Below are 24,772 nucleotides of genomic sequence, written 5' to 3'. Positions count from 1 at the left end.
AGGCTTCTTAGGAATGTGCCTGGAATCTTCCTGTTAAACCAGTGAACAATGAAACCTATTAGCCAGAACGGCTTTCTGACTAAGCAAGCTCCAGATGTACTCTATGCCCAGAGACTGGGTTAGAAGTCAGGGTATACTTTACCATCTGTCAGGGCTCCACTGCTGCATGGAAATATTCCCTGCAGGGGTAGTACCTTATGTTCTAATTCTCTGTGTATCATGTTGCTACTTGCCCTCCTCTTCAGTACAAAACACCATGACCTACCCACTCAGAGGGAGGACCTTTGGCAAATGGTTGACAGTGATTCTCAAAGCTATACCTGATCCTTCAGTACAAAAACCTAACTAATTCAGCGCCTAGAGAAATGGTCCAGTGCTGTGGGATGTTCTTCTGTATGCTGTGAGTGTGTGTTGCACTCATTGTTAATAATAAAGCTGATTGACTGGTAGCCAGGCAGGAAATATGGACAGAACAACCAAATGAAGGAAGGGAAGAAGGGCGGAGTCAGAACAGCCACTGAAGGAGCAAGATGCCAGAGCACCATGCCAGAGCACCAGCCATGGGCCATATGGCAATACGAAGTTTAATAGAAATGGGTTAATTTAAATGTAAGAGCTAGTTAGTAACAAGCCTGAGCCATTGGCCAAACATTTATAATTAATATAAGCCTCTGAGTGATTATTTGAAGTCGACTACAGGCTGGGGTGGGACAGAAAGCTACCAATTACAGCTCAGTCATTAAGAACGCTTGCTGCTCTTGCAGATGATCCTGGTTCTATTCCTAGCACCCACATTAGGTGGCTCATCACCATCTGTTAAGTCTAGCTGTGGGAGATCCAATGCCTTCTTCCAGCCTCTGTGGGCACTGCTCACATGTGGTACACATATAGGCAAACAGATGCACATGTATACACACACATAAATAAATATTTTTAAATTTTTACTTAAAAAAAAGAAAAAGAACTAATTCATTAACAAGGAACGAAAGTCCAAATATAGTATAAACTAAAACAAGACTTTTATAAAAGGTACCCTGGGATTGGATTCAGGAAGCAGATTGGGATTGCAAAAATGGATTAGGAAGGAAGTGCAAGAAAGATATTGTGACAATCCAGAGTGAGAGTGGCCTGGCCCAGTACCCTGAAAGTGGAGAGAAACACATACCAGACAAATTCTGATTAGCTGGATTACAAATCATTGAGATTTTCACGCAGATTAGCTGGAAACCCTATTTGATTCAATTCTACTTCCCTTTCACATGCTTTGGACTAGAAGCTACCAATCATAACCAAGAGTAAGAAACTGATTGTATCATGATAAACTAGGTTATAAATGTAACAAATAACCCCCACCCTCTTTGTAGATTAAATGGCAAGTCTATTTGCCTCACCCTCGCTGCTCAGCCCAGGTCAGTTTATCACAGTCATTCAGCAACCCAGACTGATGCAGCTGATCTCAGCACACACTTCCATAGTCATGACCACAGAGGGAAGCAGGGATATTGATAGAACACTGACCTGTCTTACCAGTTAGCGTGGCTGCCATGAGTCAAACCCCCAGATAATGTTTACCTGATGAAATCCAATTTCAGAACCCAAGAATGTCAATGTTCCATTATGGAAATGCACCCGGGAAGGCTTGGGAGATCAAGGTCATCCTCAACTGCATAGTGAGTTTGAGACCAGCCTGGAATACATGAGATCTTTTCTCAAAAAAACAAAGGGAGTCAGGGAGATGGTCCAAGGTGTGGCAGTTTGAATGAGAATGGCCCCCATAGGTTCATGTATTTGGATGCTTAGTCATCAGGGAGTGGAACTATTTGAGAAGGAGGCGGAGGCGAGACCTTGTTAGGGGAAGTGTGTCACTGGGGGTCAGCTTTGAGGTTTCAAAATCTCATACCAGTTTCAATCTCCCTCTCTCTTTCCTCTCTCTCTCTCTCTCTCTCTCTCTCTCTCTCTCTCTCTCTCTCTCTCTCTCTCTCTCTCCTCTGCCTGAGGATCAGGATGTAGCTCACAGCTACTGCTCCCATGCCAAGAGTGCTGACATGCTCCCTGCCGTGATGATAATGAACTAAACTTCTGAAACTGTAAGCAATCCCCAATTAAATGTTTTCTTTTGTAAGAGTTGCCTTGGTCATGGTGTCTCTTCACAGCAGTGGAACAGTGACTAAGACAGCAGGGAAAAACACTTACCTTGCAAGCCTTAACAGCCTTGCAATCCCCAGAACCCATGTAGGAAAGAGAGAAGTGATTTTCCAGAGTTGTCCTCTGCCCCCAAGATGCACATCATGGTATGTACATGTCTGCACATGCACACATACAAATAATGATGATGATAATAATAATAATAATAACAATGAATAACAACAACAGTAAATTTTAAAACCAAAAGCAAGGAAGGAGGAACACTGGGAGGGGAGTTTGGAAGAAAAAAGGAACCATATAGGCCTCATCCTTGCGGCTTGATTACCCTTGTAATGTACACCATATCTACTGTGGTGATATTTCGTTTGTGCTCTAACAAATAAAGCTTTCCTGGAGATCAGAATGCAGAGCTAGCCACTAAAGGCCAGGCAGTTGTGGCACACACCTTTAATCCCAGCACTTGGGAGGAGGAAACAGGAAGTGGCAGGGCTGGGCCGAGAGAGGAAGTGACAATGTGGGGTGGAGACAGGAGCTCGCCCCCCTTTGAGGACTCAGCAGAGATAAGAAGTCTCTCTAGTGGCTGGCTCCTTTGCTTCTCTGATCTTTCAGCATTTACCCCAATATCTGGACTCCAGGTTTTTATTAAAACCAAATAGAAGGGTGGGTGGCGGTGATGCATGCCTTTAATGTCAGCACTTGGGGAGGCAGAGCCAGGTGGATCTCTGTGAGTTCGAGGCCAGCCTGGTCTACAGAGTGAGATCCAGGACAGGTACCAAAACTACACAGAGAAACCCTGTCTCGGGAAAAAAAAAATTAGAAATCTCGCTACAATCTACCATATTGCTGTTGTCAAATAAAGAGCCTAGTAGCCTAGTAAAGAAGACATCTTATTAGCAAAAAAATAATTTTTGCCTGTTTTTTTCTAAGGTGGCATATATAATCATCCCCACTAGTCAACATTTCTGGTTAAATGGCTGTACTTAATAAACATTTTCCTACAACTTTGTTTAAAACATATGTTAGCATTGAAGCATTACTGTTTGTCTGGGTATGGGGGCACTTGGAAGGTGGGGGCAGGAGGATTAGGACTTGAATTATCCTCTACCACATGCTCTCTGAGGCCATCCTGAGTCACAGGAGAACTTGTCTCTATAAACAAAACAAGAGAGCAAACAAAAATAAGATACCTTCTCTGAGCGCCTTATACTAGGAGAGTCAAGCTGTGTTTGAAGAATGATGGATTCTGTTGCAATAGACCGCTCTCACCAGCTGAGCTCCAGGATCTGTTCTGGTTTGCTTTCTACCACCATGATAAAGACCATGAACAAAAGCAACTGGAGATATGGTTTCGTGTCACCTTACAGGTTTCAGTCTATCATGGAAGGAAGTTGGGACAGGAACTCAGGCCAGAGCCTGGAGACAGGAAGTGAATCAGAAGCCACAGAGGAATGCTGCTTCTTGGCTTGCTCTTTACTTTTCTTCTACTTCCCAGGACTACCTGCCCAGGGCTGGCACATGCCACAGTGGGCTGTGCCCCAACTCATCAATGATTAATCAAGGGGGGAAAAAGTGTCCCCAAAGACTTGCCTATAGGCCAATCTGAGCCCCCCTCTTCTCTGATGACCCTAGTTTATGCTAAGTTGAAAAAAAAACTAATTTGTGCAGGATCATAAACAAAGTTTACCTTAGGGAGCTATTTACTTACTACACTAAAACATTTCATTTTGGAAACTGAGTGAACCTTTTAACAGATTTTTAAAAATCACTCAGTTTTTAAGAACTGCTTACTATGGTTATTACAGATGCACAAAACCCATGTAAATCCAAGCCAGACCAAAGTCCCACACAGAAAGTGGGGCTGGGCACACATGCCCACCCTCAGCTGTGTAGCAAATGTATTGTAGCCCCTGGAAAACCAAGCAAGCTCTGGGGGAAGACCACACATCCAAGAGTATTTGGACAGCACAAACTGGTCCTGAAGAGTTTAAAATTTAAAAAGACACGAAGCTGGGTGGATCTGCAAAGAGTTGGGGGATGAATATGATCAAAATACATTATGTGAAACTCAAAACTCTTAAAGAAATACTAATAGTGAACCACTCAGGAATGCATCCATTCACTATTTGTGGCTAGGCCGTGAAGAGATTATGCATCTTGTTATACTAAAAACTAACATTCTCATTGAATTTCTTAAATTATTCCTCTTTGTTAAGTATGAGTCTTCACTCATTCTATGGTGTAAGCAATTTTTCCTGTCTCTGTTTACTTCCTTCCATCAAAATGTATGTGACAAAATCCAGTTCCAGAGCCTAGGAATTGGATGGTTCCATTATAGAAATGCACCCAGGAAAGCTCTGCTTCTAACAGACAGCAGATCTGTTTCTTACCATCTCATGTGTGTATGGAGGATGTGTGTGTTCCGATTTTAATCTCTCTGTGACCTTTTGAGTGGCCAGACATGGTTCCCTACAGGACAGCATCTCATTGCACCTGTCATAAAGATGAATTCCTTAATCTGATGGTGAAAGATACGATATCAGTCCAAATTACAATAATGCTTTCTGTTCTGAGTATCTTTTCCTGATTATACAAATCTAAATCTAGCATGAACATTCATTCACCTTTGCCAGGAAAGGTCCATGGGTATCCAAACAAGAATGGGGGTTCACTAATGGGCCAGGAAGACCCACCTGCCAGCTGGGGCCATCTTGGATTTTTCTCAGTAGGTGGTTTATAGATGACTTTTGTTGTTGTTGACAGAGTATCCGTTACTCCAACTTTGTGAGAAATTGTATACCTATCTCATGTTCTATTTAATACTATAGTTTTAAAAAGCACATGTTATTTAATATTATAACTAAACATATTCAAAATTCCTCTGACCATAATAGAGACAAGTTCAAATTTCATATAACCACATGGAAATATTTAGTGAGCACACATAAGTGACACCCACTAAAATGGACCAGAGAGAAAACTGGCAGGATTTACTTCCTCTCCCTAACCTGCTGTTTCATTTCAGACTCCACCCATTCCCTATTGGCCAGATCAAGCCCCGCCCCCTCGGGTTTGGGGCAACTGATGCCAACCTACCTGTTGGATTTTTAGCAAAGTTTCCTTGACTTATCAGAAATGGGTCAGGTATGCCCCAGGGTTCTGTTCTTTTTACGTTCTTCTCATGGGTCTCCTGGACAGAGCTACAGAAGATGACAGACTAACAGGCATGGGCAGGGATCCAGCCAGATCACACCTGTCAAGGGGGAAGAAGGGCTCTTGAGTGAGCTACTCTCTTAAATGACTTGGCTCTCTGTGGGTGGGGTGGGGTGGTTCATCCAGCAAAGTCTCTTTACAGGCTCCTCGCTAGTTGCTTCTGCTGCTCCTCAGTCTGATCTGTGCCCAGGCAAAGCTCAGCTGCTTCTTGCTCTCTGTGAAATCAAACACTTGACTCTCCACAATGGAACAATGAAATATCCACCTAAGGTCCCCATGCCCGTCCCGTCCCCCCTTGCCCCCGCCCCCGCCCCCCCCCCCCATGCAGACATTATTATTCTTGAGACCAGTGGTGCTCATTCAAGGTCATTGGGAAGGAAAGTATATTTGCCTTTCTCTTCCTCCTTTCTCTTCTATCAATAGGCCCAAGCTTGCTTAACTAATCTATCAAACATGGTTCCCCTTCCTTCCTGGACAAACTCAGAAGTCATTTTCCCCTCTCAGAACTTAAAGCATATGGTTCATGAGCCAAGGCAACTAATTCCTGCCCTGCCCACCACAGACAGAGGCAGGAGGCATCAAGTCAGATGTGAATAGGCCCCTGTGAGCTGTCAGCCCCACCCAAACATCACACACTGTTACTCGGGTTTCATATGGGCAGTGCTGAGTGCCTTTTAACCAAATTGTCCACAAATGTGGAGAAGTCTACTTAGCTGTGAGTTAACTTCCTGGTGAAACAAAGAGACAAGACTTCAGGATGGGGCTCAGGATGGCTTCCTGCCTTTAAAAGTTTAGACTGTCACATGTGATTAAGTTCCCAGGCCACAGTCTCCTCCTTCCCAGTCCTGGCTCACCTTGAGGTAGCATTAGGATACAAGACTTTTCCCATCCTCCCCTCTACTCTGTCTGCATTGATACTCACACAATGAATCCAGTCCTCTCTGGCTTCCACAGGAAGCTCATAATTTGGAGAACTGACAGGATAGAAGAAGGGGTTTCATTAGTTTCCTTGAATCACCAAGATAGAGCTGAGAAAGACTCCTCACGGCTCTCCCATCCTATGCCTACTAGTGGCTGTAATGTGACTTCCCTGTCCTTACAGGTTAGTAGTCTGGACTCTGAATAAACCATCTAACAATCAGTGAGGCATGTCTGATCTTCGAGGACAGCGACTATATAGTCTGAGCGTGTCACTTCGTGTGTGCTCCATGTTAACCAGCAGCTCTGCAGAAGCCAACCTCTGGGCCATGAGGAAGGTGAGCCTTGCAGCTCCTTAGCCAGGAAGAGGTCAAGGCACTAAAACATGTGGTTATCCTCTCTCCATCTGCTTTTGGTTTTGAGAGTAGACAGTTGTCCCTTCAAACCATGAGTGCCACATCTGTGGCTTCAACCAAGCATGGATCAAAAACATTCAGGGAAAAGAATTGCATCCATGATGAACAAGGCATTTACACTATATTAGGTAGCCACCATCTACAGATGATTTAATGTGAAAAGATATATGCAGGTTCACTGATGATACTACACCATTTTATGTGAGGAATATGAGTATCCATTTATTTTAGCATCTACCAGAGTCCTGAAACCAATCCCCTTAGATACAAAGAGACAAACTATAGGAGACAAAATCCAGGCGGGCCCATTTGCTGGAATGTAGATGACTATGTATCATTCCTAAATATTGGTTGGAGGGTAATAAATAGACCTGGGTTTCCAAAGCATCAGCTCTGAGGATTAAAGCTCTATACAGAACACGACCCATAAAATGGGTCCCATCCCAGAAGAGTTTACATACTAATACATATACGACCAAAAGCAAAAGATATTTTACCATATGGCATGCTTTCAAGATCTTGCTTTTAAGGGTATGAACCTTTGTAAATCCTCTAGATTGAAAGATGAATGGGAAGAAACTGGTTCCTCTAGTGGGAGGCACCTCAGGCTGCCTGCAGATAATGTGACAAGCCCAGAGATTCATGACAAGGGGAGCCATGTGAAGACACCTGCCAGGATGGCAGGCGCAGCAGCTGCTGGAGACTGTCCCCCACACAGTTCTCTCTGACAGCCACTAAGCCCAGGCAGCCGCCCAGCCTACAGCCCACTTCCAGGCATCTGCCTTCCCTTCCCCAGAGGAACTTACCCAGGCCACTTCAGCTCTAGTGAGATTAAATTGGACTCATCTCTGTATCCTAAGTGTCCACACCAACCAAGTCCACATTGCCATGCTAAATATTTATCTCATGATCAAATAAATTAACTATCACACATGCTAAAAGAGTCAGGCCCCTGTTCCAGCACAGCCCTGACCAGCATCCCTGTCCCTTCCATACCCATGCTGGAATTGCGTCACACTCAAAGCACGCTCTCGCCAGTCTTAGTTGGTTCAGAATGGAATTTCAGATATCAGCTCTCTGACCATTTCATTCCATCCACATGAACTGAGATCAGTTCCATCAGGTGAGGATTATCTTAAATATTTGCCAAAATATGACCTCAGCAACCTGAAGAGAAACACTTGTCCACACGTAGCCTAACTCTGGTTCAACCACTGCTCTTGTTTAAGAGTTCTTTTCAGAGCCTTAATTGTAAATATCTATTTTGTTGTGAATTTTACAATGTTGTGGAGTATGGTCACGGAGAGGAGAAAGATTAGCTTAGAGTTTGTTGTTTGTTTTTAACTGATTTAAAGTTATAAAAATAGACCTAGCCGTAAGACATCACATGTACCAAAAAGCTATCATTTTTTAAGACTCTCAGACAAGTATTCTAGAGGGATCCCAAAGGTGGCTTCAGTATTCCTGCCTCCACAGCCTCTCATCTTGGTGAACGGCCACAAAGCTATGTACAAATGATCTTGATAAAAATTGGACCACAGAATCCGCTACACTAAAGGAACACACTTTGGAGAGAAAAGGAACTAAGCTTAGGCCCAGCTGGCACATGGGGAGAGGTGTAACTTGGCTGTGGAAGTGGGTGGACATTCATCAGGGGATAGAAGAAAGCAGAGGCATAGCGCATGCGTGGGAATCAGCAGTAGCCAAATCAAGAGGTAGACATCACCTAGAGGGTTAGCATTTGAAAGCTGTGTCCTCATTCTATACTCACAATAACCCAGAAAATTGGTACCACAGTTTCTATTCTTCACAGGAGGAAACCAAACCTTGGGAAGTCTAGTGATGGGCCAAGTGAGAGTCAGGTGTTCTGTTACTCACAGGGGACAGAGCCAGGATTCTACCCCTGCACAGGTGACTCCAATGCCAGTGTTCTTGCTGCTTCCCAAGATTGCTTGCAGCCGGGGGAAGAGAAAGACAGCAAGGCATACTGTAGGGTCATCAGCTGAGTGTGGCCAGAAATGACAGAGTGAAAGAATAAGGAAGACACTAACGGAGAGATGGAAGAGAAAGGCCAAGGGAGGGCTCTGTGCTTGTTTCTTCAGAAGGGAATTAGAGGAACTCCAAGGTTATGGGATCAGAGCAGAGGGAGGCTGGGAATTACAAGAGATGAAAACTGAGTGAGGTCCTGGTTGAAGAGAAGATGATGAGCTAGGAGCACAGACAAAAATCTAGAAAAAGCAAGGGGCATTTCTTCCCCAGGCAGGATGAGAAGAGACGACAAAGAAGTGGTCTGTGTTTTAAAAGAAAAGTGAGAAAGAAATCTCAGCGGCACACTGGGACGGCTCTCTCCTCTGTTTCAGAGATGAGGCGAGCAGGGTCAGCTAGGGCTGGAGCAGAGTGGAAAAGATTCAGAGCAGCTGTTGCTGGAATCTGATAGGGAGCTAAAAATGGAGTCGAAGGAAGATGCTTGCGGGCTCTGGGAGAGTTGAGGCAAGAACATTCAGGGGGTCCAATTACTGCCGGGGGCCCAAGTCTCTTCAGCAAGTTTCAGCAGTTTGAGATCAAAAAGAGATGAAAGGGTTGTCCAAACAGACTCAGTAGAAGGTCAAAGAGTGAGGAGTGAGGTACTTTTGAGAACTTTGCCAAATCACCTCACCAAGGAATCCAAATTCCAAGAAGAGGGGAAAAGATACAAGCAGCATGAATACAAGATGCCAGAATTTAGGGCAGAGCCATCAGAAGACTGAATAGGAATGAGTAGGAACAGTGGAGGGACCAGGAGCTATGGCTACAGAGAGCACTTCAGGGATAGAAGTCTAGAAGACAGAGCCTCCTATGAGCAATAAGGTCCGAGGGTGTGGCTAGGCTCTGAATGACAGAGATGCTGAAGATGGGGAGGTCACTAGAGATGAAGAGGCCGAGGAAGTGAGGGACCAAAAGAAGGACCTACTGGTCTGAAAGCAGAACAAGATTCGTGGGTGGGAAGGGTGGTACAAGACAAGGACAGGGCCATCTGCTAAGTACATACAGGGCGAGTGACTGAACGGTCACAAGACAGACGTGGAGGAGAGGCTTCCCTTTTCACAAGGGTAGCCAGCGTGATTGCTGGTGAATTGTAACCATTTCTCCACATCCAGGACAGGCTGGCTCCAGTGCAGTGAGAGAATACCCAAGTCCATGGTGCTCAAGTCCCTTCAGTAAGATGACCCAGTATCTGGATAGCCTGGAGGGGCACAGTCAACCTCACAGCAGGTGGATGGTTCTGCTGGACACCTTCCCCTCCCGGCCTTTGTTCTTTCCTTCATTGCCTTACAGAGACAGCCATGTTCCCTCCTGTCTGATAGGAATCTGGGGCACCACGTCTAAAACAAAGTTTCATAAAAGCATCTCTAGTCTTTACAACTCACCACTTGAGACCCTCGCTGGTGGTCCATGGCCACCTTGCCCATCCCCCTTGTCGATGTCCCTCGTATATGTGTTCTTGAGCATAATAAATGGCAAACGCCTAGAGGAGGCTGGCTTGTAACAGCCACTTTTTAATTCACTTAATCCTCACGTTATATAGTAATAGCACTCTTATTCCCATTTCACATAGGAAGAAACTGAGGTAGAGAATGGGAAATAACTGGCCAGCAGCAGAAAGTCAAGTGTAAGGGATCGGGATGTGCCCATAACCCCATGCCAGCCTTCATCCTTGGCAGCATCGGAGTCTGCAGGGAGTTCTAAGCACTCCTGAGCTTGGGACCCACCCTTAGAAATTCTGATTCTATTGTGCCACGTGTTATCTGATCATCAGAGCTTTGCAAAGACATCCAAAGGACACTTCCGGGAAGCGAAGACACTAGTCAACCCCAGGGTACTGTGGTCAGTGCCTGGTGGGTTAAAGGGGTATGACGGAAATTTCCAAGGCTCTCTGGTAGACAATAACACCTGGGCGTGTCCTGACACAGGTGACAAAAGCCAGCCTCTCAGGATAACTAATAACTGTTGAGGAGATGCGAGTTGCAAGAGTCTCAGAGGGCCCCATTCTCAGAGGAAGGAAAAAGAAGCCATGAAACCTTGTCCTTACTAGGCACGTGACTTCCCGGCTTCCTCTGGAAAGGGCTTACTGATCGTAAAGCTCACCCCAGCCACAAAAGTATCTTCCTCAGATTAGCAACAGCCTCTACAGAGACCAACATCAGGACTTCCTGGCCTCCTTTTAAAGCCTGGAGGAAGATGAAGAGAGACGTCGATGAAGAGAGACGTCGAAGTCCACACTCTCCTCTTATTGATTTTGTACATTAGTACAAACCCTGAGCTTCCAGCTCTACAGGCTGAGAACAGGGTCTCTCTGGCTTCTGGCTCCTGCCTTGGGGGCTTGCAGGTCACTTCCAACTTGGGGGTATCTGGGCTTTCCAGATGTGTTGCTCTTCACTTCCATGCCGTCCCCTACCCTACCCTCTCACTTCTCATCTCTCACCCCCCACACCACTTCCTGGTGAGATTTAACTTCAGGCTGTTGCTTTTAAGGCACCAGGGCATTCCTTTGGTTAAACAGAGGCCAGCACAGCTAGCATGCACATAGCCTTGGTGCCTATGACATAAAACTGGTCATAATGGTACACATTGTAATCCCAGGACATAGAAGACGGAGGCAGGACGAGCATCAGAAGGTCCAAGTCATCCTCGGCTACATAGTTCATTTAAGACCAGCCTGGGCTGCATAAAATTCTGTCTCAGAGACAGAGAGACAGAGATCCAGATGTTCCTCATCTGCTGCTGGAAACATCTTAGACCTTTCAGTTCACAGAACTTGCTCTCAGCAGTGTAGGCCATGGAGCTAGGGCACACGCAGTATGAACATCTTCCCAAACAAGCTCCGCCAGCCATGGCAAGCTGTACATGATTAAAGGGAAACAACCCTCCTGACTGCACCTGCTGTGGTGGCCCTAGAATCCTGGCAGAATACGTTCCTCTCCCAGTGTTCATCAGATAGTTCCACAGCAACACCAGGCTGAGAGGGTGAACAGGGGGATGAGGCAAGGTGGAGAGAGAAGGGGGCAGTTGAATGGGTTATTCTCAGATCTCTGGATCTACAAATTACATTTTAAAATCGTCCCAGCTGGAGAGTACAATCAATAATAAAGGCTACTTATGCAAATGGATACTCAATTTACATTTTGAAACATTATTAATGGGGAGAAAAAAATAAGACTCAAAACACCTTGACTGTGACCATAGTAGAAATATTTTCCTTACTGACCCATACAAAATCAGAGTATTTCAGTAGATGGGGCTGCCTGATGGAGGTTGATGTACAGTGGCATCGCAGAGAATGGATGCTGTTTCCTTCCATAGGAGGCTCATTCTTCAGCAAAACTTGCTTAGAATAGTTCCCGTCTCAAGCTTCAGAGAAACAAACCCAAAAGGCCAATAGCTAGAATTCAGTCTGGAATGCCCCCAAGGCCCACGTGTTGAAATTTGGTCATCAGCTTGACAGTTCCAGGAGGTAATGGAGCCTTTAAGAGGGGTAGCTTAGAGCAGGGTATGGTGGCACATGCCCTTAATCCCCACACTCCAGAGGCCAAGGTAGGCAGATCTCTGTGAGTTTGAGGCCAGCTGGTTTATACATAGTGAGTTCTAGAACAGTCAGTGCTACCCTGTCAAAAACAAAAGCAGTGTGGGGAGGATTGTGGGAATTCAGCTCTCAGTCATTTCTCTTTTGATGGTGAACACCATGGCTCCATTACATGCTCCCTCCACGATATATTGCCTTAGCAAGCCCAAGAGCAGTGGGCCAACTGATTGTACACTGAAATCCCCAAAACTAAGAGCCAAAAAACCTTTACTCTTTATAAGCTGGTTGTCTCCAACATTTTACCCCCGTAACAAAAAGCTTAGTAGAATAGTGATCTTTGACAAGGAATCATTTCTTCTGTGGTTTCAGTTGAATCACACCAGGTTACTAAATATTATTGGGAATTTTACTTTATGAAAGCCATGTATCTCCCCCAGAGGGTAGGGGAAGAATTCATTAAGTTAGGAGGATTCAAGGCGATTTTAAGTTTCTCATGTGAAAATGGTATGAGAGATATAACATGATAATAAAAAATTCACTATATCTAGTAATAAAAAGAATGGCTTTTTTAATATAATTTGGAAAGCCTACTCAACGCTGTAGTATGTGCTAGGAATGCTTCAGGTACTGACTTGAGAACACAGAGTGATGAGCCATCTTGCTAGTCCCAGGCTAGTTACTTTTAGAGCATGTGTCTGCTTCTGCTGCTGCGACATATATAACCTATGTGTCCTTTGTCACTGTCTCCATCCACACTGAGGTATGCCTCTGGTTAAGTGGCTTGTGCTCTGTCTGAGAATCCTGCAGTCTTCTGGACCATCCATCAGTCTGAGAGGGCTGGTTGTACTTCACTCTCTAGAGACTGGGTTCTCAACTCAATCAACACTTAAGAGCACTGGCTGCTCTTCCAGAGAATCTGGGTTCAATTCCTAGCATCCACATGGCGGCTGACAACCATCTGTAACTCTCGTTCCAAGGGATCCAATGTCCTCTTCTTGCCTCTTTGGGCACCAGGCATGCACGTGGTACACAGACCTACACATCAAGTAACTAAGTAACTTTTTAAAGACATAGGGAAACCTCAGGCTCCCCTGGACCTGGAAAAGCAGAATGCTCACTTTTCTTACTCTTTGGGAGCTTCTTATGCATGTAGAAGTTGCTGTACCTGCAAATAAACTCACCCTGGTCCTACCAGAGTGTGTTGAAAAAGGAGCCTTGTATCCAAGGAGAAGGTTGAGTTGCCAGAGAATGATTGAGAAAAGCCACTCAATTGCCCTGGTGTAGCCTTAGATAAGCTGACAACCTCTTTTCATATTGCACGCACTCAGTCCTAACTATCCTCACTATTCTTGACTTGTTTTCAGGACAAATTCTCTGAGAAGTTTGCTGCTGTCTCTTCAGGACAGGACTCGACACTTGACCCAGTTTTTCTTAGTTTTTCCTATATAGGACATATGCTGACAAATGTACAGTAAGTAGAATTTCCCTTTTCCGCTTGTTATTGCATAATTCCATTTTTCCTGTGTTAACAAAGTCCACTGAAGAATCTTTGCTTTCTTTCTTTCTTTTTTTTTCCTATATAGCCAAGGCTGGCCTCAAACTCCAGATCTTCCTATCTCAGCCTCCTGAGTGCTCAGAGAACAGTTGTGCACCATCACACTTGACTCCCATGAATCTTTTTGTGGCTGTCCATGAATAACTGGTTCTGGCTTGCCATGCTGGCCTCCTTCCCAACTTGGGATTAATTTCTCATTATTCATTATTATATATATAGATTTGAGGAATAAAAGCCCATTTTACCCTCTTCGAGTAGTTTCCTAGAGACACACTTCCCCCAAAAGGTAAGGTCTGATTTCTGAATTCAAGGATCTTACAAGGATATTTGAGAGACCAAGACGGCACCATGCAGGGTCACACATATGAGCAAGTGCTGGACTTGCTATCTGCCCTCCAGGGGCACTCCTACCTCAAAGGACCCTAGATACAGTCCTTCATAAATAGTGTCAAAGGGCTTCTTGGCTTCCTAAGGGGCTCCAGGGAGAGAAGGGAGAGAAGAAAGAGAGAATGGAAGGCTTCTGGCGGAAGATGGGCAGAGCACTTGCTCCAACCGAACCATCTATCAAGAGTCTCCTGCACATAATGGCTATTAATCCATCCCTTCAGGCTTCAAGCTGGCCGTGCTGCTCCCACGGCCTTCTCCGTACCTTTACAAACAGCTGGTCATGAACAGTTCTCAAGGACAAGTCATTGAGGAAAACTTTATGACCTGTCTACACTATACTCTTGTTTGCTGCAGGAACCTGAGTGATATACCACAAAATCGTGGGATCACAACCAGGGAGTCTAGGCACTGTGGAGAGAGCCAGGGAGTCTAGCCATTGTAGGTAGGGTATGGCAATCTTGCCAGTAGAAATAACTGCTAAGCTGGAATCTAAACAGCAAAAACAAGTTAGCATGACATGCAGGACCCACGGAGGTATGGAGACAAGAACAAAATGTGCGGGTCTAAGTGAAAACCTTCTAGATATTCAGGATGGTCAGAGCAGGGGAAGGCATATAGCTTGATAGAAAGGAGAGGGCTATGACAGATACAAACGAGGGCATGTACACAGGAGCAATTGCCTATATCTATTAAAGTTACGTTCATAAAGAGCTAATGACTTACTGCACCTGTTCAATGAAAGACTTCTTACATAGTCGCTAGCACCCACAGCTGAGGACTAACTCATCCCTTGTTGTCTGCCTGAACAACATGAGGAAGGATCAGTGAATAAAGAGTGATGAAAATGAAATAGCTATTTATCTATGGAGATTCTCTGTAATCTCAAATCATTGAAAGAAGGCCCTCTGTAAAGGTGGCTGAAGCCGTCGTCAAAAGATGAAATTATGATCTTTATTTTCCTTCACATTTTTTGTATTTTATTTCTCTTAGAAAAGAACTTTTTTTTAAGCATGGGAGTTTAAGATAAATCTTACTTTCAAAAGGATAAAGGCACCAAATTATGCTTGGGAAACACGGCAGTGTGGCTCTTTCCCTGTTTGTCATCTAGCATGTTATTTATAGATAAGTATCAAACTCTTGTCTTTAAGATGCTTCCAGCCAGGTGCGGCGACACATGTAGACTACTGGCTGAGGCAGGAGGATTGTTCAAACCCGTCTGTTTGAAATAAGCTTGAGCAATATGTAGCTAGCGTTTTCCTGCCTGGCCCATAGTCAGGACAAATCTCTGTCACCCGCCAGCCCACAGCTGCTCAGACCCAACCAAGTAAACACAGAGACATATTGCTTACAAACTGTATGGCTGTGGCAGGCTTCTTGCTAACTATTCTTATAGCTTAAATTAATCCATTTCTATAAATCTATACCTTGCCACGTGGCTCGTGGCTTACCGGCATCTTCATACGCTGCTTGTCATGGCGGCGGCTGGCAGTGTCTCCCTCTGCCTTCCTGTTTTTTCTGTTCTCCTCTCTGTTAGTCCCACCTATACTTCCTGCCTGGCCACTGGCCAATCAGTGTTTCATTTATTGACCAATCAGAGCAATTTGACATACAGACCATCCCACAGCAGCAATACAGTAAGACCTTGTCTCAACAGGGGAAAAAAAAAGTTTAAAAAACTAAAAGCTTGAAATATTTCTTCAGTGATCCAATGATGACAGGAAGAGATCCCTGAGCCCCAGAAATTGCTCTGGATTGTTGAACTACCCACATCCACACAGGCTCCAACTGCTAAGACATTGCTCATCTAGCCTGGCCTTGACCTTGACTGTGGTTCAGTCACATCCTCATAACTCCACAAGTTTCTGGCACCTTCTGCCCTATACTTAACAAGGTATCTGACTGGTTTCCACCCTCCGCCCACCCCAGCCTTCCAGGTCCACGCTGTTACACTGATTGACAGCAGATGGGAACCCAGCTGCACTTCTTTGCCTCTACAGGAGTGTTCCCCCAGCTCCCTCAGAAGTGACACACTCCACCCAGGATGGTAAAGCTTTAGTTTCTGTCTTGCCCTGCTCTATACTTGCTGTATGAAAATGAGATCTGGTGTTATCCAGAGCTAGCTATCCATGGCTAACAGTGAGTTTTTCATTCAGTACCAGCAAGTGGAAACAGTTTTTAAAGTGGGGTCCTTTGGGAGAGATTTAGTTAGAAAGGAGGAAAAATTATACTAATATTAAATAAAAGCAGGCATTTGACATGCAGTGATGTGTGCCTGTAATCACTTGGGAGGCCCAGACAGAAAGATGAGAAGTTGAAGACAGGCCTTGACTGTACAGCTAATTCAAGGCCTTTCTGCTCATGAATTCTGTATCAAGAAGAAAATATCAACAACAACAAGAAAAAAGTAAATGTCCATCCTAGACGTTTAAGTGTGACTTTAAAAGCTGTAAACCTGGCCAGGCATGCTGGCACTCACCTTTAATCCCAGGGGTCAAGAGGTAGAAGCAGGCAGATCCTTGAGTTTGAGGCCAGTCTGGTCTACATAGTGAGTTTCAGGCCTGAACTAAGACATAGATGTTTCCTTCACTAAAGCTGTTTATGAGTTTACAAGTTCTCAATAATTCAATGAACTTTTAAAAAGCTTGAAGAAATATAAATAGCAGAAGAATAAATTATTACATATATTAAAATGAATTGTATGCCTTAAAAAATCATAGATTCTATCTTAAGTACTTATTATAAAATGGCTGCACATAACAGATAAAAAAACACTTGCCATGAAAGTCTAACAACCGAGTTTAATCCCTGAAACCCACATAAAGGTTGAAGGAAAGAATGGACTCCACAAAGTTGTCCCCTGACAACTTTGTGTCACACACACACACACACACACACACACACACACACACAGCATTCTTATAAGAATATGTAAAAATAAGCTTTTAAAACTCTTATACCAGTAATAAACAGTTTAAAAAGAAAATGTAAAGATAATCTTATTCACCAAAAGAAAAAAAGCACAAAATGTCTGTGAATGGACATAACAAGAAATACATAGAACTTAAACAAAGCAAGCTTTAAAATGCATTAAAAGTGCCCCTAGGTGGGAAAAATATAGTGAAATAATGTACATCTTCCAAACACAATAGTACTTGCTAAGAATTTCAATCTGACACCAGGAAAATGTTTACATGTCAATAATATCATCTTAACATTTCCTTAGAATAAATGAGAGAAAAATTGTCAATGTTTTTAAAAACTAAAGTGATGAGGAAATGTGCCCTCATCCATCAGCACTAAAGATGGAAGTTTTCACAAACTGTACAACAAGCACCAGAATGGACAGAATCAGAGAAAAGAGTCCACAGCCTAGAACCAGATCCCAGGAAACATGGAGATGTGTGCATGGTAAAGGCAGGTGAATTTCCGTGTAGGGGTCGAGGCCAGCTACTTTCAAGAGTTCCAGGATAGTCGGGTGGTGGTGGTGCACACCTTTAATCCCAGCACTTGGGAGGCAGAGACAGGCAGATCTCTGTGAGTTCGAGGCCAGCCTGGTCTACAGATCGAGTTCCAGGACAGACTCCAAAGCTACAGAGAAACTCTGTCTTGGAGGGTGGAGGGGACAACCAAGGCTACAACATAGAATCCCTGTCTCAAAAAAACTGAAAACAAAACAAACTAAGAAAGAAGGCACACAGCTTCAGACAGGAAAGAGATTATTTCACGGACACTCTTGGCATAACTCAGAAGCATCAGGACAGAAGAATTTCATTACACCTCCTTTCTCACATCACATTAAACAATAAATACTAGGGCTGGGCTGTGACAGAGCACTGGCCTATAAACAGGAAGCCCTAGGTTCAATCCCCAGCCCTTCTAAAAATAAAACAAAGCAATTCTAAGAAAGACAAAGAGTTTTGATGATATCAAAAATAATTCAATTTTAGAAGAAAGCATAGTGAGGAAAATGGGCTTGTTTGAACTAGAGGATTCACATCCCTGATATTTCAACCTTACAAACAAATTACTAAAAGAGAAGCAATGTGAAAGAGCTTTGAGAATTATCTTGTAAAGGAGCAAGTCCCAAGAGAGGACCCCCAAGTAACCAATGTGACCCTCTGCTGCTGGTGGCCGTGGAAGCCACTCTACCTTTTGGAAGGTAAACTGGCAGTATGTGTTAAAATTGGGTATATGCAGAAACCTCAGCTCAAGGTACCCAGGATATAGAAGTCCAGACTTGGCGGTTTGTATGTACCCACCCTGCTCACAGCACTGCTCACGATAGTAAAAACCTGGAAACAGGTTGGAAGTCTGTCAAGTAAGCCGGGGGTGTAGCTCAGTGATAGAGCACCCACCTAGCATGCAGGAGGCCCTAGATGCAATCCCCCACACCACAAGAAAAAAGTTTTGAGCCTGTCAAATAAGGAGTGATTGAATACATAAGAGCAGGTTTCATATATACTATTATGAAACTCTTGAGTGAGTGCTCTCTCTATGCTGGTCTAGGAAGACATCCATAATACATTTGACACTGAAAAACAATTTGCAAATTAACATGCACCCAGAGGTCCCTGTAATCCAAACCCCTGGTGGATCCTGAAATTATGGATAGTACTAAATTCGATATGTAAAACCCACACACTCCTTCTACTTTTTTTTTTATTTTTAAAGATATTGTGTGTGTTTGAGTATATCTGTGTGTGGGTAGAGCTCCTGAGTACAAGTGCCGTTGGAGTCCAGTGGGTTTACAGAGCAGCTGGGAGCCGCCAACTGCCATGCTGGGAACTGATCTTCGGGCCTCTGCAAGAACGTTACCCCTCTTAAACATGGAGCCACCTCTCCAACTGCTATGCTCTCTCTATTCACTCATGCCTATTATAAAATTTAATTTATAAATTAGGCATAAAGTAAAAGATAAACAAAAAATTGTGTCGATGTGCTAAATATGGTCTCTTGGCATCTTTTCTCTCCAGAAACATCTTATTGTCCTGTGCCCTCCCTTCTTGTGACAGAGAAAGATGAAGCAGGGTGAGAGACACGGGTGTTGTAACAAACTATTACACCACTCTTGACCTTGCAGTGATGTCAGGAGGAGGCTTGTCCTGCCATGTGATGCCTGGTGACAATGGGTGACCGAAACCACAGAGAACAAATGCCTGATAAGGGGGCGATTGTGCTGTAACTCCAGCTCTTCACTCCAATTAATACACAATTTGTGTTTCTCTCTGTGTGTGTATTGCATATTTGAATGTGAGTACACTTCCATGCTGGTACGTGTAGAAGCCAGAGAGTGACGTCAGGTGTCTTCCTCAATCATTCTCCACACGGCCAGTTCTCTAGCTGAATCCAGAAGCCCAGGTTTCCCTGGGGCAGTCAGCTTGTCAAGGGGATCTCTGATCCCCTTTGCCTCTAGAGGACTGGGATTGCAGGTGCGCTGCCACTCTCGCCCACACAGTTTTTTGTTTTGTTTTGTTTTGTTTTGTTGTTTGTTTTTGGTTTTGGGTTTGTTTTTTGGGTTGTTTTGTTTTTTTTTTTTTTTGAGTGCTGGGGATCCAAAACTTCTACTTCCCTTATTTATTCATGGAGCCATCTGCTCAGCCCCCACAATGAAACAGGAGGATTTATGTGCAATTACACTATGATGGAACCTGGATGGAGAGAAACCAGAAACAGGGAAGGGAGAGACCAAAGTGTTTTCTGTTTGCTTCTCTAGTTTGTTTACGTTTTCAATCAACCTGTGGTACTTACATCTCCTTCTCTTCTCTTTTCTTCCTTTCTTTTCCTTTCTCTTCCTCCTCTCTCTCTCTCTGTCTCTCTCTCTGTCTCTCTCTCTGTCTCTGTCTCTCTCTCTCTCTGTCTCTCTGTTTCTCTCTGGCTCTCTCTAGCTCTCTGGTGCTCTCTCTCTCTCTCTCTCTCTCTCTCTCTCTCTCTCTCTCTCTCTCTCCTCTCTGTGTGTGTGTCTCTCCGTGCATCTCTCTCTCTCTCTCTCTCTTTTTCAGTCTCACTATGTAGCTCTGGTCCTAGAACTCACTGTGTAGACCAGGCTGGCCTTGAATTCACAGGAATCCTCCTACCTCTGCTTCCCAAGTGCTGGGATTAAGGTCATGAACCACCACACCCAGCTACTCACATTTTTTTAAAGAAGTGTGAAAGGTGGAGAGAACCCTGTATTGTTGTAGAATATTATTTTAAGATGTGTTATATTTGTTTATGCTGTGGAACATTTGTTTAATGATACAAAGATGTGTTGCATTCTTTTATGTTGCATTTGTTTAACTCTGTGAAGCTGTGCTACTGTGCCTGTCTAAAACACCTGATGGTCTAACAAAGAACTGAATGGCCAACAGCCAGGCAGGAGAAAGGATAGGCGGGGCTGGCAGGCAGAGCAAATAAAAGAGGAGAAATCTGGGAGAGAAGAAGAAAGAGCAAAGAAGGAAAGATTCAGGAGAGGACATCAGAGGCCATCTAGCCACCCAACCAGCCATGGAGTAAGAGTGAAAGTAAGATATACAGAACTAAGAAAAGGAAAAAGCCCAGAGGCAAAAAGTAGAGGGGATAATTTAAGTTAAGAAAAGCTGGCAATAAACAAGCCAAGCTGAGGTTGAGCATTTATAATTAAGAATAAGCCTCCAGGTATGATTTATTTGGGGGCTAGGTGGCAGGCCCCCAAAAGAGCAAAGAGTAAAGAACAAAAACAACCAACAACAATGTACCAAGTAGAAAGAAGATTGCAATCTTTTACACTCGTGATTGAAATCAGCAGTAGGAGTGAAAGGTGGGGTTCAACACTGATGCCCTAGAGGAAGAGGAAGGGAGCAGAAGCCTCCCCTGGGCTGTTAGGTAGAAGGTCCAAGCAAGCAGCCCAGCATGGTGCCACTCCAAGTCACCACTCTAGCCACTGTTACCTCTCCTGCCTCAGGACAGGAAGAGGGAGATTCTCTTCCTGGAGAATCAACCTTTAACCCACCACACACTTGGCTAATCATGAACTAGTCAGAGTCACAGAGTCTCCTTAAGAAAGAGAGAGTGGGGGATCACAACTCATCCCACTCACTTCATTATTCATTTGATTGATGTAAAGTGAAGAGAAACTTGAGACTCGCACAAAGAAAAGACCCTTTAATAGAGACTGCCATCTGGAGAGGAGATCTCTGAGAGGGGAGATCTCTGAGGGTAGGGGAGATTTCTAAGTGGGGAGAGCTATGAGAGGAAAGGAAATCTCGTGTGCGGGAGCTTTAGCAGGAGAGATCTCTGAGGGAGGAGATTCCTCAGGTCTCCCGAGACCCAGAATGAACTTCCCAGGATGAAGCAGACAGGACCACTCCACCAAACTGAGTGTGTTGGCCCCCACAAACCCTACCCTCTAGCTAGGATGGCTCCTTGGCCTCCTGAGCATCATGGATGAGACCTGAATGAAGTCAAACTTTTTGAAGTGATTAGGAGAACTGAGATTTTCTTCAAGTCCTGGGTGGTTTATTTCCATTTTCCAAGTGACTTCTTAGCCAGGCACCTGCTTGGGGCTTTGAAAGCTCAGTCGGAAGTAGAGGGAAGGAAGCGGCAGAGGTGATGGATCAGGGCAGGTGGCAGTACGAGGGAACAGGGAAGGCGCAGAGGAGCTGGCAGGAGCCCCGCTGTAGAGCCAGAGGCCACTTCGTTCTGCACAGGCTCCCGGAAAAACCACCTGTTAGCCAGAAAGAAAGGCCAACTGCTCAACGTGCCTAGACGGAATCGCAAGCAGGGGATTGAAAGAGGACGGGTAAAGACAGAAAGCCAAGCTGGTTTTCCCACGAACTTATTGTCAGCATCACGGTTCCAATCACCCTTTGCTTTGTTTCATAAGACAGTACAAAAAGAGGAGTCCCAAACACTGTTCTGGAGACCAGGAAGAGTATGAATTCTTGGTGTTTACGGTGACAAAGGTCCCACAGATGAGAAGGCAAAGTTGAAAGTAGGAATCTGAGTGGATGCGCGCACATCTGTGTTCATAGCCACATCGCGCACAAGAGCCAACAACAGGTGGAAGCCGACCACATGCACTCCACAGACGGAGGGGCTCAGACGTGGCACACACAGTGGAGTATTATTTAGTCTTCTGGAAAAAGGGATATCCACTGTATGCGACACCGTGTGTGACGCTGAGTGAAGCAAGCCAGTCACAAAAGGACAACAACTGTCCCTTATGTGAGGTAGAGAGGGTGGTCAGACCCATAAAGACAGAAAGTGAAATGAGATGGCGTGGGGAAAGAGAAACTAGTGTTTTCTGGAGTAAAAGTTCCCGTTTAGCAGGGCGGCAGTTCCGAACACCTTTGATCCCAGCACTCGGGAGGCAGAGCCTGGCGGATCTCTATGAGTTCAAGGTCAGCCTGGTCTACAGAGTGAGTTCCAGGACAACTAGGGCTGTTACACAGAGAAAGCCTGTCTCAAAAAAAAAAAAAAAAAAATTTAAGTTGATGGTGACAAACTTCTGCAATGATGTGAGGCTGGTCAACAAAAGTGTCTCTATTTCATGGCACTGTGCACTTCAGAATGGCTAGGATGGTAAATTCACCTTATGCAGTTTAAAAAAAAAAAAAAAGCAGTAGTGCCAAGGCCACACTCAAGGTTTGTTTTATGTGTGTATGTACATGCCTGGGTGGATGCATATGCATCACAAGCTTGCAGACACACCCAGAGGCCAGAAGTGGGCATCGGATCCCCTGGAACTGAAATGACATGCAGTTGTGAGCCATGTGGGTGCAGGGAACTGAACCAATGTCCTCTTAACCACTGAACCACCTCCCCAGACCCCCAAGGCTTCATGTTGTATGGATCCCCTAAGCCTCACTTGAGTCCCCATTCCTTGGGAAGTACTTGCATGCAAGGAAAGCCATGCATGAAGAAACAGGACTGATCATCTGGATCAGGTTTGGCTCACAAGCCAAGCTTCTCAGTAAAAACCAAAGGAAGTAAGCACACTCAGTTCTCCAACTACTTTCCTCCCAAACTTTAGAATCCAAGAGTCTGATTTCCTCCCATATAAACTCAGACTCATCACCTTAGCCTGTGGCCAAAAATATATTCACAAATATTACAGTGTTTTCAGGGCAGCAAGCACATTCTGTATTAAACGTAACCTTGAATCCACAGACCTGGAGAAGTTTCTGGGCCATCCCTCTTTTTGAGTTCTCCCACTGCAGTCTAAGAAACCGGCCAACCACAGGGCAGCATCCTTCAGGTGATAAAGAAAAGCCGAAGAGATTGGAAAGGACAAATATTCACGGGTGAACGGGAAGGTCACCAGTAAAGTTAAAGATAAACTCCACTCTCTTTTAAGTTCTAGGTCATGAAAAAGCATATGGCAGTGTGCGGTAGTGGGAAACCCTAGACAGCAGGAGTTTACATCCTAACTCTGCCTTGTGCTTAATTATAGAAGCTTGAACTCAAGCACACTTCTAAAGCTTTTAAGTTCCGACTTCAAATGATGGGAATATCTTCCTCCCTGGGTGTCCATGAGGGATGCATTCCGGGCCCCTCTTGGAGATCAAAATTCCACAATGCGCAAACGCCTTACACAGAATGACATTGTATTTGCCCAGAACCTCCCACACACTTTTAATCACCTCTAGAGAACTTAGGCTACCTTATACAATGTGTGGCTAGAAGCTGTACTGTATTTCTTAGGGAATAAACACAGGGAAAACATCCTGTGTATGTTTCATTCAGCTACAAATGGATTGTTTGAGGCTTTTTGTTTTCTTTTCAAATAGTTTGATTCATAGTTGGTGGAGTCCTCAAAGCCTATGGGTACAGAGAGCTGCCTGTAACATGCATGTCGTAGTGCAGAGTTCAAAGCAGGTGGAGGCTGGGGAAGGGGCTGTGCACTCTCTGCCGGATCCCTCCCTACTCATTCCACTGAGCATGCAGGGGCAATAAGCAACTGACACTTGTGGGTATTTTTAATTGCCCCCAGCAATTATATTCTGCATGTGGCTTTGGGAGGATTTAATGAAGACAGACATTGGCTGTATCTGGCAGAGTTCATAATGTTTTGTTTTGTTTCAGTGCCAGGGCTGGGTCCTCATGCACGCTAGTTAGAGCCCTGACACAAAGCTCAAACCCTAAACCCTTTTTTATAGTTTTATTTCAAGGTAGGGTCTCCAACGTTGCCCAGGCTAGCCTTGAACTTGAGACCTTCCTGCCTCAGCCTACCAAGGATCTGGGATTATAGGCCTGTGCTTGTGATTTATTTAAACTGTGTATTCTTACACGATATTATTTTCAGATTTTCAGGCCTCTAAACAAAATATGTTGAGTGAAACCTCCTAGTTTCTACAATCCTACTTGCATCATTTCTAATCTCTGAGTTCAAAACCACTTCTGTACAAGACTGCATGTACTCAGCCATCATGGATGCTGTAGTCACAGGTGATTTTTTTTTCAGTGCTTAGAACTGAACACAGGACTTAATGCATGCCAAGCATGTGTTCTCCCACTGAACTACATCCCAAACCCCTACAAGTGATATATTTTTTAATATTTATTTACTTTTAATTATGTCTGGGGTTGGGGGAGTATGTGCACATAATTGTAGGTACCCACAGG

The 24,772-nt window shown here is 44.4% G+C and overlaps 1 long non-coding RNA gene across 1 annotated transcript; it reads right to left on the bottom strand.

Annotated features, from left to right (window-relative positions):
• Positions 1-4,113: 4,113 nt before the first annotated feature.
• On the bottom strand, positions 4,114-11,202 carry LOC131910375 (uncharacterized). Its single transcript, XR_009379120.1, has 3 exons — positions 10,759-11,202; positions 6,278-6,329; positions 4,114-5,395 (listed from the first exon to the last, which is right to left on the bottom strand). It is a non-coding gene; the product is annotated as an uncharacterized LOC131910375 (long non-coding RNA).
• Between the last annotated feature and the right edge of the window lie 13,570 nt (positions 11,203-24,772).

Source organism: Peromyscus eremicus, chromosome 5 (assembly GCF_949786415.1).
Source record: "Peromyscus eremicus chromosome 5, PerEre_H2_v1, whole genome shotgun sequence".
In the NCBI taxonomy this organism is placed as follows: domain Eukaryota; kingdom Metazoa; phylum Chordata; class Mammalia; order Rodentia; family Cricetidae; genus Peromyscus; species Peromyscus eremicus.
The sequence above is the reverse complement of the archived record's forward strand: the minus strand, read 5'-3'. Positions and strand labels throughout refer to the sequence as shown.